Below are 14,611 nucleotides of genomic sequence, written 5' to 3' on the forward strand. Positions count from 1 at the left end.
TTATGCTTAGTGTTTGGATGTGTGCTCGATTCCAAGTGGCACCAAAGGAATCACATCACTTAGCTGTGAAGCGAATTCTTTGATATTTGGCTTACACCCCAACTCTAGGATTATGGTATCCAAAGGGCTCAGAGTTTGATCTGGTTGGATTCTCGGATGCTGATTATGCTGGTGACAAGGTGGATCGCAAGTCTACATCAGGCACATGTCATTTTCTGGGACGATCACTTGTATGTTGGTCTTCAAAGAAGCAGAACTGTGTATCTCTCTCCACTGCTGAATCTGAATACATTGCTGCTGGATCTTGCTGTGCTCAGCTTCTGTGGATGAAGCAAACACTCAAAGACTATGGCATTCATCTGAAGCAAGTGCCACTCTACTGCGACAACGAAAGCGCCATCAAGATTGCCAACAACCCAGTTCAGCACTCGAAGACAAAGCACATTGAAATTCGTCATCACTTTCTCAGAGATCATGTTGTGAAGGAAGATATTGATATCATACACGTCAACACTGAAGAGCAATTGGCAGATATCTTCACCAAGCCCTTGGATGAGAAGAGATTTTGCAAGTTACGGTGTGAGCTAAATATCTTGGAATCCTCAAATGTCCTGTGATCAGGCACACATCCTAACACTTATGCATATTGATGACTTAGATGTGCAACACACGAAGTGAAGTATATCTTCAATCAATGAAGACATACATTCTAAGTGTGAATACATTAATGTGGAATTTGACTTCGGAGCACCACGATAATTGTGCGCCGTGTCTAGGTCTAATACTTCCTATACGAGGATAACGCCACCACAAAATTCGTCTGTTTGAAGTGTTTTACCCATGGTGTTACATTTGTTGTGTCTTCACATTTGTTTTGGCTTCAATCTCAACATGTCTTCATGATTATCTTCACTATGCTGATTATATATATATATACTAGTGTTCTATCCTCTACATCATTCACTTATAGATATGTCTTCTTGTTGAATCTTTTGAACTAAGTGAATGTGATCGGACTCTAACCTCTCTATGCTTCCTATCTCAAACTCTATCTCTCCAAATCATATGCATTCTATTGAAACTGTCGAATGTGTTCTCTATGTCCTTGTCAGCAGAAGATACAGAGACAACCATTAAGTCCGCTTTCAATGCTAATACCTTCACCTGAAACCCAGAGAAGTGGGAACGACCACCCGACAATCTAGGCATGCGTGGGAACGTGGAACATCCTTCAATATGTTGCATGATGGCCACGTGTCCCTCAGATGTGAATCGCCAGGGGCACCTGTGTAATAACACTGTGCCGTCCCTGTCCCTATAAATACACGCCTCACCACAGTCATTATCCTTTCTTCCACTCTCGCACGAACCCTAGTGCCACTGCTAGCCCTCGACAACGCCGGCGACGAAGCGCTTAGCTGCCGCGACCTCTCCGACGCCGTCTTCACGCCGACCGCGGACATCGTCTTCTCCGCTGTCGCCATAGGTGTCCTCCGTCGCCAAGTTAGGGCACGGACGATCGAACTGCTCGGCCTCCTCTTCCACTCCGTCTAGCAGTTCTTCGTGTGGTAAATAAAACTTCCTTTTTACGACCCCTTTGATCCTATAGATTCGTCACTTTCTACCACAAGCAGTTTCTGTTCACACAAGTTGGATCTATTTCATACTGCATCTCATAATATGCCTAGTATGTTCACTTATGCTTCACAAAGTAGTTAGATTCCTCACTTGTACTGATCCGTGGATTCATACAAATCTGGAACCAACTCCTTATCTATGAGTGAATGTCTTCGCGCGATGAGGTCAATGTCTTCTAAACTGATTTATCTTCAAAATCTTCTGAGAATGCATATGACCTCTTCCCCTTCCCTCGCACCTTAATGCTGTCACAGGTACATGTCCGTGGGAGAATCCCTTGGTTCTCATAGTCTGCATTCATTTGCAAAATTCTTACAACATCATATAAACTCTCCCAAAGCCAGTTTCTGTTTATCCAGCAAGCGAAAGCCTTTGAAGCCTTTGAACGTATTGAAGCCATTCAGTTTAAAGCTCATGGCTGCAGAGAAATCAGCAAGGAAGGGGGGCAGAAAACGTCGAGGAGAAACATCAAGAGATCTGCCCGATGACCTCTCAGAACTGTACAAGACAGATCCTGAAGAGGATTACAATCAACGCAAGACACGAATTCAATGGATTCGACGATATTGGGCAGAACAGTGGTTCAAGTACAGGTTTGTGACAAAGGAATATGCTGAGAAGAATGCCATCAAGCGACCATGGGGAGACATCCTATACAGAAATCTTCAACCCAGGTCCAGAGATGAAGCCATTGAACAAGGCTTCTATCCCTGCATGGTCCATGGACCACAGCCTGCGGATGCTGACCCATCGTCACTGCTATGGTGTCGTGACGACAATCTGTTCAAGCGCAACTTCCAGTTTTCCCAGAATACGGCGAAGCAGAATAAGAAGTCATTGGGACTAGAATTCAATCCTGGTCCCTCTGCTGCCCGTGCAGATGGCACCCGCGATGCCGAACCCAATGTCATCGGTCCGTTGTACAACCTGGATGGCCTCATCACTCACATCTCTGTTCAAGGTGCCAAAGTGGATCATTCTGATGATGATGCTGACACTGATGAAGCCCCGGCTCCTACTCCAAAGCCGCAGAAGCCAAAGCTGCCTAAAGCTTCAAAGCCTGCCTCAGCACCAAAAATCTCACGGGCGAAGCCACTGGCTACTGCACCTCCAGAAGACAGTGTGCAGTCTGAAGATCTGTCACGCATCTCCAAGCCCCCGAGAGTCAAGATGCCTCTGCCACATACCAGCCAAGAACTGACTGCTGCTATTTTGTGCAACGATGCCATTGATCTGTCCAGTGATGAAGATCTTGTAGATGACGCTCTTGAGCAACTGATCAAGAGCAAAGAAGAAGCAGAAATCTTCAACAATTTGCGTCTCTTTGACATGGCAATCATCCACGACTTCATCGATGAGTGGTTTGACACGCCCAACCTCAGCTTTGAAGATCTGCAACTTCCCATTGGCCTCAGTGTTGCCTTCCATGGCGCCATTGCTTTAGAGTTTGCTATAGCCCAGCGCATCGTTGAACTGAAGCAGAAGATTGACTTTGAGAAAGCTCAGTTCAAGAAGCATATGGCCAAGCTCAGCGTGCAAGAGGTCAAGAACTTCAAGATCATGCTGCACGAGCTCAAAGATGCCTTTCTCAAGAACCGTGAAGAAGCTCAAGGTTCTCGTGAGCGCATGAAGAGCCTGGCTGACAAGTGTGTGCAAGCCTACAATGAGGCTGAGAAGCGCAAGGCCCTTGGGCGTCCTGGCATCGACCCCAGGATGGCTGCAAAGCAGTAGCAGAAGAAGAAGCCCGCTATGGCCGAACCCGACGCACCAAGGCAGGAAGCACATCCCATTGTCTTCCCAACCAGCATGACTGGCTCGAAGCCAAAAGCCAGGTCTACCGCTTCAGAACTGAAGAAGACGAGGACTGCTAAGGCTGAAGACAGAAAGAGGAAACATCCTGAAGCCTCTGCTGCTGCTCCCTCCAAGAAGAAGCGGAAGACCAAGAAGGAACGGGCTGCTCCCACAGAGCCCGTGGTTGTTGAACCTATCTTCATGGTTTGCCCTGCCACTGAACATCAAGAGCGCCAACTGACTGTCCATGAGCCTACTTTCACAGAGTCTCATGAAGCTGAAGACATTGGTCACCATGACCATGTTGAAGATGATGTAGTTCTTCCTCAGATCGAGCACCAACAGGTATCATTGCCTGTGCTTACGCACAGCGAACTCATCAGCACTGGTCGTCCTCTGACGCCAATTGCTCAGGATGCATCATGGGCTGATCACCCACAACAACAAGTCACACCACCCCGGCAAGAAGAAGAAGATGACCTTGAGGCCCAGCCAACTCCATCTCCAAAGGCGTCGCTAGCGTTACGCAGGCTTCGCATAGGACCAAGGTCTCAAGTCTCCGAGTCTGAGGCTAAAACTGCTGAAGACATTCCGGCTGCATCAGCCGATGACACCCAAGAAGAAGAACGTGTCCCTACTCCCCCAACTACTGAAGAAGCTGTTCTCGAGGAGAACGTGTCTGTGTCCGACCCTCCAGCTCATCAAGTGGAGGTAGAAAATCTTGAGGCTGCCACCACCAACACGAATGAAGCCACTGACGTTGTCATGGCTGAAGCACATGTGGAGCCTACACCAACCCATGAACCAGAAGTCAGTGAAGCCAATGATGCTACTGCTCCTGTTCCTGCGCCTGCTGCTGGTCCTCAGTTTGACTATCACATTGAGCATAGGCCTCAGGTACAGAAGCCAATGCCAAGGTTGCCCAGGTTTCCAGGTCCTGCATCAGCACCTGGATCCTTCAATGTCAACAGCTTCAAAGCAGACAACACCTTCTTCAATAGCTCCAAGAACCCCTACTCAAGGGAACGAATATCTTCTGATCGGTTCTAGAGCTATCCGCAACGAAGCTATTACTCCTGCATTCTATACAATCAAGGTCGCATCTTCCCACATATGCGTCTTGACACCGAAGCAATAGCTGGTCTGCTCTGTTTGGAAGAAGCTCTGGATTGCTTCAAAGAGGTTGGATTGTTGCCTTTCATCACCGACCAAGAGCACTAGAACGAAGAGTTGCTGCTCCAATTTTATGCCACACTTCACATACGTGGTTACAACAAAGATTCGAAGACTTGGGTCCTTGTGTGGATGACAGGAAATATTCATCACGAAGCCAAAGCCTTTGATATCATTGAGCTCACTGGTCTTCCCACTCCTGGAGATCTCTATGAACCTGGATGTCAACTTCACAGTGAAGCTATGGAGAGCATCTTTCAGAAGCCTGAACTGAACATGATTCAGATGCTCAGTATGATGAAGCCTTTGCCACAAGACGCTGCATATCCTAAGGAGTTCCTTGTTGAAGACCTGGAGTATCTGCCAAGGACCATCTATCACATTATAAGGCGAACTCTCTGGCCCATCAAAGGACATTCTCCACATGCCAAGCTGGAAGGTGCAATGAAGACTTTGGTCTTCTATATTCTTCATGGCAAATGCTTCAATGCACAAGACTTCTTCATCCGCCAACTTGCTGCATCAGGATCTGATATTTTTGGCTTGAAGTTCTACGCTCCATGTATCATGCGGCTGATCAAGCTCCATCAGCTATCTCATATCAGCCCTCTGCTCGCAATCATCGAATCTTCCTGCCTGATGTGGATATGTCCCTTGAAGCCATCTATCCAGAGCCTGCCAAGGAGCCTCTTAGTCTTCAGAATGCGGAGCATCAAAGTTTCACTCAGAACATTGAAGGAGTTGAAGCAGTCACTCGTGTTTATCCTCTGGCTGGTACTACACGTGCACCTCATCATGCCCTTACTGAGGCCACTGAAAGCACTATTGCCCAACGATCCAAGAAGCGATCTCGTGTTCTTAATGACCGAGAGCTTCTGGTTGCTCTTCATCAGAAACAGGATAGGCATCATGACTGGCTGAAGCGCCAAATGCAAAGCCTCTTGGTGGATGTTAACCGCATTCGCAATCTTGCCACCAAGAATGCCTTTGTTGCCTATGAAACCTGTCGGCGTACATGGAAAGGGCTGACGCTTATGTGCTTTGAGGATGATCTTCAAGAGGATGGCTTATGTGAACGTTTCAAGTTTGACTCCACACCTCCCCGAAGGGCTGTGCTGCGACGAACTCCCTCTCTTGAAGACTCTGAGTTCTCTTCCTCTGTGGCAACTGTGAATGCCAGAGTGATCGAGGACGAAAACGATGCTACTTCACCGCCCCCTTCTTCAGCACGCATCGACACTGCCCCAAGTTCTTCTGCACCACCGAACAACACCGATGACCTTGCTACTTCACCTACTCTTCATGGGAACGAGTAGATGCTCTATGTCTTCAAACCTGTTTGGTCCTTACTGACAAAAGGGGGAGAAGCATATGAGTTTGATAGTCTTCAAGTGGGTCCATATGGGCGGTTACTTTATGTTTTGTCTAGTGTTCACAACTCTCGTTTTGATACATTTAGTTCTTTGAGTTGTAAAACTTAAACTCGATGGTCGTCTGCTACTTATTTGCTATTGTGTGATGCGATGATAAATTCTGCATGTGCGACGATAAATTCCGCACTTAGATCATTTTGCAGACGTCCATTTTTCATTATGCATGTCATTATCTTCACATACTTTTCATGCATGATGAATTGTCATCATAAGTTGAAGAGGATCTCCACAAGTACAACCTTCGATGTGCATTTGCATTCCAAAAGCAAATTACTTATATGCACATCTTCAGGGGGAGCCCTTGCAACTTATGAAGACAATTCCTTATCCTTTACAATTTCACATATTATATTCCCTGTTGAAAACTTCAACTAGTTTGTCATCAATCACCAAAAAGGGGGAGATTGTAAGTGCATCTAGTGCCACCCCTAGTTGGTTTTGGAGTATTGACGACAAACCTAGTTGAGGGACTAATGTGTTTGTGAGAATTGCAGGATAACACAGGTCGAAGTCCCTCATTGATTCGGTTTTCCTACCAGAGATGACCCCTAAAAATGTATGAAGACATTGAAGTCAAAGGTGGTATGTGAAGACATTCACATTGAAGACTATGACAAGAGAAGACATCACATGAAGACTATGGAGCTCGAAGACTTAAAGCTTTCGTAGTTCTTTTTCTTCTTTGTTGAGTCATAGGAACCACCGTACTGTTAAGTGGGGTCCAAGAGAACCAGTCAGAATGACTGAAGTGATGCTTAACCAAAATCCTATGTCTTCGAGTGAAGACTATGAGAGCGAATCTTGTTCAGAGTTGGACAAGTCAGCTTTGCTTGTAGCCCAAGTAAAGTTGCCGTGTGTGTTTGAAATCTGACCGTTGGAACACGTGTCAGTTCCTTAGTGACCCAGGGTCATTTCGGACAAATCAGGTCGGGTTGCCTAGTGGCTATAAATAGCCCACCCCCTACAACCATAAACGGTTGGCTGCTCAGAGTTAAAGTACGGCTGTTGTCGTTTGAGAGCAACCCACCTCGAAGCCTTTGAGAGAGAATTCCTTGCGAGGATAAATTCCTAACCACCCAGAGCCAAAGAGTGTTAGGCATCACTTAAGTCGTCATGTCTGTGTGATCTGAAGACTTATTACACTTGGGGACTGTGAATCCTCCAGCCGGTTAGGCGTCGCGTTCTGAGCATCCAAGAGTCATTGTGGATCGCCGGTGAACGAAGTCTGTGAAGGTTTGGGAGTCTACCTTGAAGACTTACCAGAGTGATTGGGCGAGGTCTGCGTGACCTTAGCTCAAGGGGAATATGGTGACGACTACGGGTTCTAAGCTGCGTGTTCAGGACTGGGTGTCCGGGACTGTGTGTCCTCAGGTTTAAATACCTAGCCGCCCTAACCAGACGTACAGTTGTCACAGCAACTGGAACTGGTCCAACAAATCATTGTCTTCAACGAGTCACTGGTTTCATCCTTCCCTTCCCTTTACTTATTGTTGGTCCTTGTGAAGTCATTGCATGGTTGCATTATCTTTTGTCTTCACTGAGTGACTGCTTGATCTGATTGGCTTCACATTATCTTCCTACCTGATCCTTACTGCCTAGCTGCTATTAGTCATTGTGCTTTCACTTCTTTGGTTACTTGACTAAGGTTGCCTAGTGTAGTCTACCTTCCGCTGCGTGGTAATAGGTTTACTTCTATTGTTTGTCTTTGAAACTTCCATGTTTTGAAGACTTTCTTAAAAAATCGCCTATTCACCCCCCCTCTAGTCGATCACTAGCACTTTCACATGCCATGGTTAGCAGCAATATAAACACACAAGAATATGATCCTACAAACTACTGGAAAGTGGCAGTGTGTCACAAATCCGTCAAGCAAATCTCAAATTCTTACCATTCTTACGCAACAGGAGGTGGTGATTGGAAACCGTTATAGTCAAAACTCTCAAAGCTTGGATAGAGAAATTACCAGGGAGAGTCAAACACACGACATAGATGTATGTGGAGCTGGGAAGGCTTATAATATGGTAGAAAAAAGTGTCAGCAATAATCAATTCAGAGATGCAAAGTTGAATAAACGCTCAACAACGATACTATGCTAGTCCTAGGATAGACCATGCTAGAGACGCGAGCCTAGAACACTAACAAAATCACGGCGATGTACGTAAACAAGGGAAAAGCACACTTTGGGAAAAATTCGCTTTTTTTCACGCGCTCTTTTTTCGCGCTCCTCTTTTTTTGCGAAAAATCACTATAATGGCGAGTGTCTCAAAACTCTTCTGAAGTTAAATTAATAGGATAGACACACAATTTTTTTGACTAATTTTTTTCGGAAATCAGGGCAGCGACGATGAAAAAGTGCGACAAAAAATCACTATGATGGCGAGTGTCTCAAAAGAATCAGAAAAGCCTAAAAACAGGATAGGGAAAAATATTTTTGCCTGCCGAAATTTTGGCCTAAAAACTGCCCGGGGGTCTCCAGACTCTTATTTTTTCGAAACCTACTCAAGCAAGGAAAGACGAATCGGAAAATAGATGGATCTCGAAAACAAACCTAATATGAAAAGAACTCAGATTGGTGGTGGATATATGGTGGTAGGATATGGCACCAGTGGTGGTATATGGCAGCGTTGGTGGGATATGGCAGTGGTGGTGGTTATGGTAGCGGTGGCAGGATATGGAAACAGTGGTGGAATATGGCAGTAGCGATAAAGATGGTGCGGCGGTGGCATGACAAAGTTTGACATAACTCGAAACTCTAAAGGACTAGATGCTAAGGCCAGCAACTAGACACGACGATGCAACCACATATTCAACAAAGCAAAACCCTAAAAAGATTATGTCAAGGCTTAGATTTGTTCGGATATGATGAACTAACCCTAATTTTGTGTGTGGCTTTTTCATGGACGGTAGGTATGAACAACAGACCAGATCTAACCTATGAAAAACTGTAAAATCTCACCGAGCAACCTAGAAATCTGATACTACTTGATAGAGGCAAAGGTGTCCCGTCTTTCGATGAGATGGCGGCTATCGTTTATGGTAGAGTAGACTTTGTCGATCTGACTACGAACATGCGAGGACGTCGTGCCTTAGCAATCGCTAAACCAACTCCGAGAGGTTATTGACCACGCCGGAGCACAATCAACCTAACCATGAGGGTCTATTTCCTGCAAGCAAAGGAAGAACAAGCAAGAAACTGAAATTGCAATATGGATATTGTGAATAAAAGAGGAAAACTTTATTGATCAAGTGGGGTCCTATGATGTCTTTGTCTAGTCGTTGAACACAAACGAAGTACGTGAAGTTGCAGCTATGGCGAACTTTTAATCTAAACAAAACCCAAAGACTAAACAATATCCTAAGGGCTGTATATATGGAGGAAGAGGGGGGAATTTTGTGGGCCTTGCGGGAGGGGTCCGAAACCAACCATATCTGTTGTTTCCCCACACATACGGACTCTAAAAACAGCCTATACTATAGTATTTCGAAATTACATGGGCCTGGCCTAAGAATAAGGTGACACAACACCTATAATAGCCTCTGGACGAAATTTAGGAAGTGGCATCTTGTATATTTCGTCCAAGCCTTCATACACTCATTATGTTGGCTTCAAAGTCCTGAATCATCACTTGAAATTCCAGTCATGTTTCCCTTGCGCATGCCATCATCTCCATGCTTGATCTTGCTCAAGTGATCATCCCTCTTGTCCATGCCAGGCCCTTCATTTGCAAGCACAATAAATGTATCCAATTTAGCCAACATCATATTCTCACGCACATTAGAATCATTACCAAGAATCGAAAGTACCTGATAATTTAATTGGCGTGCGCAAGCTCTAGTAATTGGTCCAGTATATGTAGCAGTAGGGGCTTTGGGTGTAACAATGGTATTGATGTCCTCATCAAGCCCTGTCATCGAACCCGCGACCACCGTGCTCCACGAGCTCCCTTGACTTCTCCCTGAGCTCCCACTTCATCACTTACATCATCTTCCCTGAGCCACGCGACGCTGGACGCCCTCCTTCGCCGGCTTCCTCGCCTTCTTCTCCTCGGCCGCCAGAGATTGACTTCACCACCCTGACTGCTCTAGCCCTTCCCCGATCCCGCCAAGAAGCTCTTCGTGACCACCGTGAGCTGCCACTTCTTTCCCATGAATCCCGACACCTATCGCTCGCCGCAGCACCGATTTCGTTCAGGCCAAAGACACACCGCCGCCTGAGCTCACTGTCGGCGATGCTCCGGTGAGCAAATGGTCACCTTGTGCAGTCTAACCTATTTGTAGCTTCACGCAGATCATCACTAGCGTTTTGGTTTGGTTGCTATGACTCGGTTACCCTCGCTGCTAACCGACATGTGCATTGCTAGGTCACGTATGCCTGTCCATGTAAGTTTGTGCCACCTCGGTTTATGACTAGTCATGTCAGCCCGGGTTCTCTGTCTTATGGATGCTAGCGACACAATCATATACGTGAGCCAAAAGGCGCAAACGGTCCCGACCAAGGTAAGGCTGCAACCATGGGGATACCGTGCATGAGGCCACAAGGTGATATGATGTGTTACTTGATAGATCGGTGTGACTTAGGATCGGGGTCCCAACAGCTTTGGTATCACAACATGACTTCCTGTAGGGTTACCAAGCCAAAGTTGTCAAAGTCGTTTCTAGAGATGAATTATTTATATAAGGGAATTGATTGTGGAAGGGAACACAAGGCTCTTTTTACTCCTTATCCTTGTGTCATTCAGATTCTGAGTCACCCTGTTCTTTTCTACGTGGTTAAGAACTAGGCTCCCATCTATCTATCAAGATGACGAGTTACGATTCTGTATACTTATAGGAAGGTTGTTGTCTTCCCGTATCAGTGTTTCCATAAGAACTCAGTTGTTATATTGCCAGTTGTCTTGTAGGTTGTTTTATGGTCCATGCCCGTACAGTCGTTATGTTGTTCGAGTTGTACCGGGTTTCTATATAATCTGATGCATTTGCATATCCTTCCTCCCTGTTCCTGTTGTTTTTTGGGGTTAGATTAAGCACACTAATCGGTGTGTTGAGGTACTCCGTTGCCTCGACATGCATGTTGAAGTTATTAGGACACTAGGGTATCTTAGAGAACTAGCTAGTAATCTATCCATATTTTGTGTTCCCAGTGTGATGACTCTGGCCACCATTCTCGAAAGCATCTTGCGATGTTAGTTAGTTAGTAGGTATTTTGTCTCCGGGTTCTTGAACCCATGACTTACTCCGTTTGTTCCTATTGTTGTGGTGGATGCACGATCACATATGGGGCAGGGTTTCCCCTTTGTGGTTCGGCAAGGGGACGGTCACATTGCACAAAGAGCAGAAGCAACAGGACAACACGGCGATGGACAACTCTCTCTTTTACCCAGGTTCGGGCCACTTTATAGCGTAAAACCCTACTCCTGCTATGGTGGATTGATCTTGAGGAACACGAAGACACAGAGCGCTCAAGCCTGGCAAGTGTGCCTCGAGGAGCGCAGCTACGTGTGTACAAGGGTTAAGCAATCAAAGATTCAAACCCCTTGCTAGGTTGCCTCAGGCCTCCTTTTATAGGCTAAGGGGCGACCATAGTGGAAAAACAATCATCACAGTGTGATTAGATGGTTAATAGTGCTATCATACCTAACTTTGGCAGTTAGGACAAAGTGCATTAAATGCACTTGCTAGGTGTCATATGGAGGGGTTGCCCTGGCAAGGTTTCTCCACCGCTTGCCTAACTACCTCTTATTTGCATGACATGCCTCCGGGACGGATGTCATTACAGGTAATCTCTTCTCCACCAGGCTGACATGTGCACGACATGATCCACCTAGTCCCTTTAGAGCTCAACACCGCACCGATTAATGACTGGTGTGTGATGGTGGAGCGGTGGTGTCCTGGTGAGGGGCTTGCTGGTATGGAGCATGCCGGGCTCTGTCTTGTGGCTTCACTTTGACTTTAACAGCCCCGGAATTGCTACTGGGGCGGCTTGGGCTCGGCCCCTAAGCATGGTCTCAACCTTGCCGGACTCGCTTGCCCGGCGAGGGAGATCAACTGGAAACCTTCTGGTTGATTTGGTCTTCTTGTTTTTGAGATTGAGACGCCCGACAAGGTCTGTTTGCCCCGAAAGTCATATATGTCTGTGCACAAGTCAGGGGGAAGCAAACACCATCATTTGTGTACACCGACAGAAGCCCCTGGGCCTGAGCCATACGTGCCGCGGGCGTCGTTGGGTGAGGCCCAAAAAGTGCATAGACAAGCGGCGAGAAACCGCTTCCCACATAGTAATGATTCTGATGACCTGTCAATCATACGTCCATTCCACACAGTTACTGCGGTTCGTGGAACGTGGGTTTGCAAACGTTACTTGGTAGTGCGCCTACGATAGCGGTTCTTGTCAGGGGAAATAGCAGAGAGCCAGCCCCCTCGCGTAGTCCCAATAAAAAGTCAACGCGAAGGGGCGCCGCTCATTCTCACCCTTCTTCCCTCTCGCTTCATCTTCTTCCTTGCGATGGAAACCACCCCCGCCGCCGCCATCCACTCCGGACCACACTAGATCCCCTACCTCCACCTAAGCCCTACAAATGGGGCACAAGAAGATTGTCGTAAAGGGTAAGTGATGCGGAGCATCCTACATACATCACCATGTGAAGAGTCTGTTTGGCAAGTGACACGTGCGACATCTACTTCACACACATAAAGGTGAATCATCTCCTTTACACGTGCTCACTTGACCCCTTCGAGGATGGTATACTACTTGACATTCCTATCGTGTGCATGCATAGGTACTATCGGAGCTTCACGAATGATGAGGAGGAGTCCAAGCGGCAAGGAACACCTAAACCATCCGCGAGGGAAGCATGGAAGAGAAGGCGGAAGAAATGAAGTGCTACAAGCTACAGCCACCGGACGTTCGGACGCCACCGGACATCTGGTACCCGACGCATCCCAGACGACTAGAAGAACTACAGCTAGCGCGTGCTATAGCGGCCGGATGATCGACACCCACCGGACGTCCAACAAGTCCCAGGCACCGGATATCCGACACTTACCGGAAATCCGGTGCCACCTATCCCGAAGCAAAACAACGGACTTCCGACGCCCGCCGGACATCCAGTCCCCCATGAGCCGTCGGACGTCCGCCAACGACCGGACGTCCGGTAACTGCCTGTGCGTAGCCGCAGGCCTTTGGCCTTGTATCCCTTCCCACTTACCCTTTTACCCACTTAGACTATAAATACCCCCTACCTCCTCCTAGCTAGGGTTAGCAAATGTGATAGCTCATTTAGAGATAGAGCTTTGCTCATCCATGGGATCTACTCCACCGAGAGAGACCACAACCTCTATGGAGAAGATCCATCTTGGATTCAAGACCCCTAACGGGAAGATCCGCCTAGGATATCATCAAGATCTCCTCATGGAGATGAACTTTACCTTCTACATTTCCCTTTGTTGTTCATGTACCTTGTCGATCTTGTGTGTTTGATTGTCTAGTGGATGTGTGATTGGACTTGTTCTTGAGTTTTTCCCCGTGTGGTTTCTCCCCGTTCTTCCCCATGTTCTTCATGTTCTTCGAGGGAATCCACTCCAATTGTGAAAGATCGGCCTACACCGGGTTAGCCCCGTATCATATGGTATCATGAGCCACGTTGATCACGTATTTGGAGTCCCTCCCATCGTTTTCTAGCCTTCTTTTGCTTGATTTCGTCCTAAAATTCGAAAATCCCCACCAAAACAGCCCCATTTTTTATGATTTGTTGGTTTGATGAAGTTTTGTTGATTTTGATCCGTGGATTTGCTTTGTTTCGAGTGAATCTAGCATTTCCACAAGTTTGCCCACTTTTCATCCATGAAATCTCCTCAATTTTGACCCCAAAATCTCCAATTTTCGCCCAAAATCATGTCCCGAATCTCGGATCTCGAGTTGACCCCGACCCACCGGACGGCCGACACTTTACCGGACGTCCGGAGCCCGAGGAACCACCAGATGTCCGGACTCCACCAGAAATCCGACACCCCAATCCCGAGCTGAAATCACGGACTTCCGACCATTTCCGGACGTCCGACCACCAGACATCCGACGTTCAGCGGACGTCCGACACGTGTCAAAACTGACTTTGGCTGATTTTGGTTTCGGCCATAACTAATTCATCCAAACTCCGATTTTGATGTTATTTAGCTCGTTTTGAAGCTCTTGACACCCCCTTCCCACAAAAATACTTACAACATCATTTGACTCCATAAAAGTTTTGCAACTTTGGCATCTTTGCCTAGGGCTTCCACCACATCACCCGCATAACCACCACTGACTTCCGCAACCTAACCCATTTTGTTCACCATAGCATTAGTGATTGCTTGAGTTGTGATTTGAGAGTCCTAAAGTGATTAGGCTACTTAGGGACAGTTGCTTCTTCATCAACCACCAACACCACTTCCCATAACCTAGTCCACCATAAACTTCTGCCACCCCAACTTAACCCAATTTTGTTTGAGTTGTGTGTTGTGTCTCCTAAGGTGTTTCGGCTACTTAGGAACGGTGACCTCAACTTCGACATCGTGTGTAGTACGCCACCATAACTCCACTT

This window comes from Triticum urartu, chromosome 4A (genome assembly GCF_056163025.1).
Source record: "Triticum urartu cultivar PI428250 chromosome 4A, HENAU_Tu73, whole genome shotgun sequence".
NCBI lineage: Eukaryota > Viridiplantae > Streptophyta > Magnoliopsida > Poales > Poaceae > Triticum > Triticum urartu.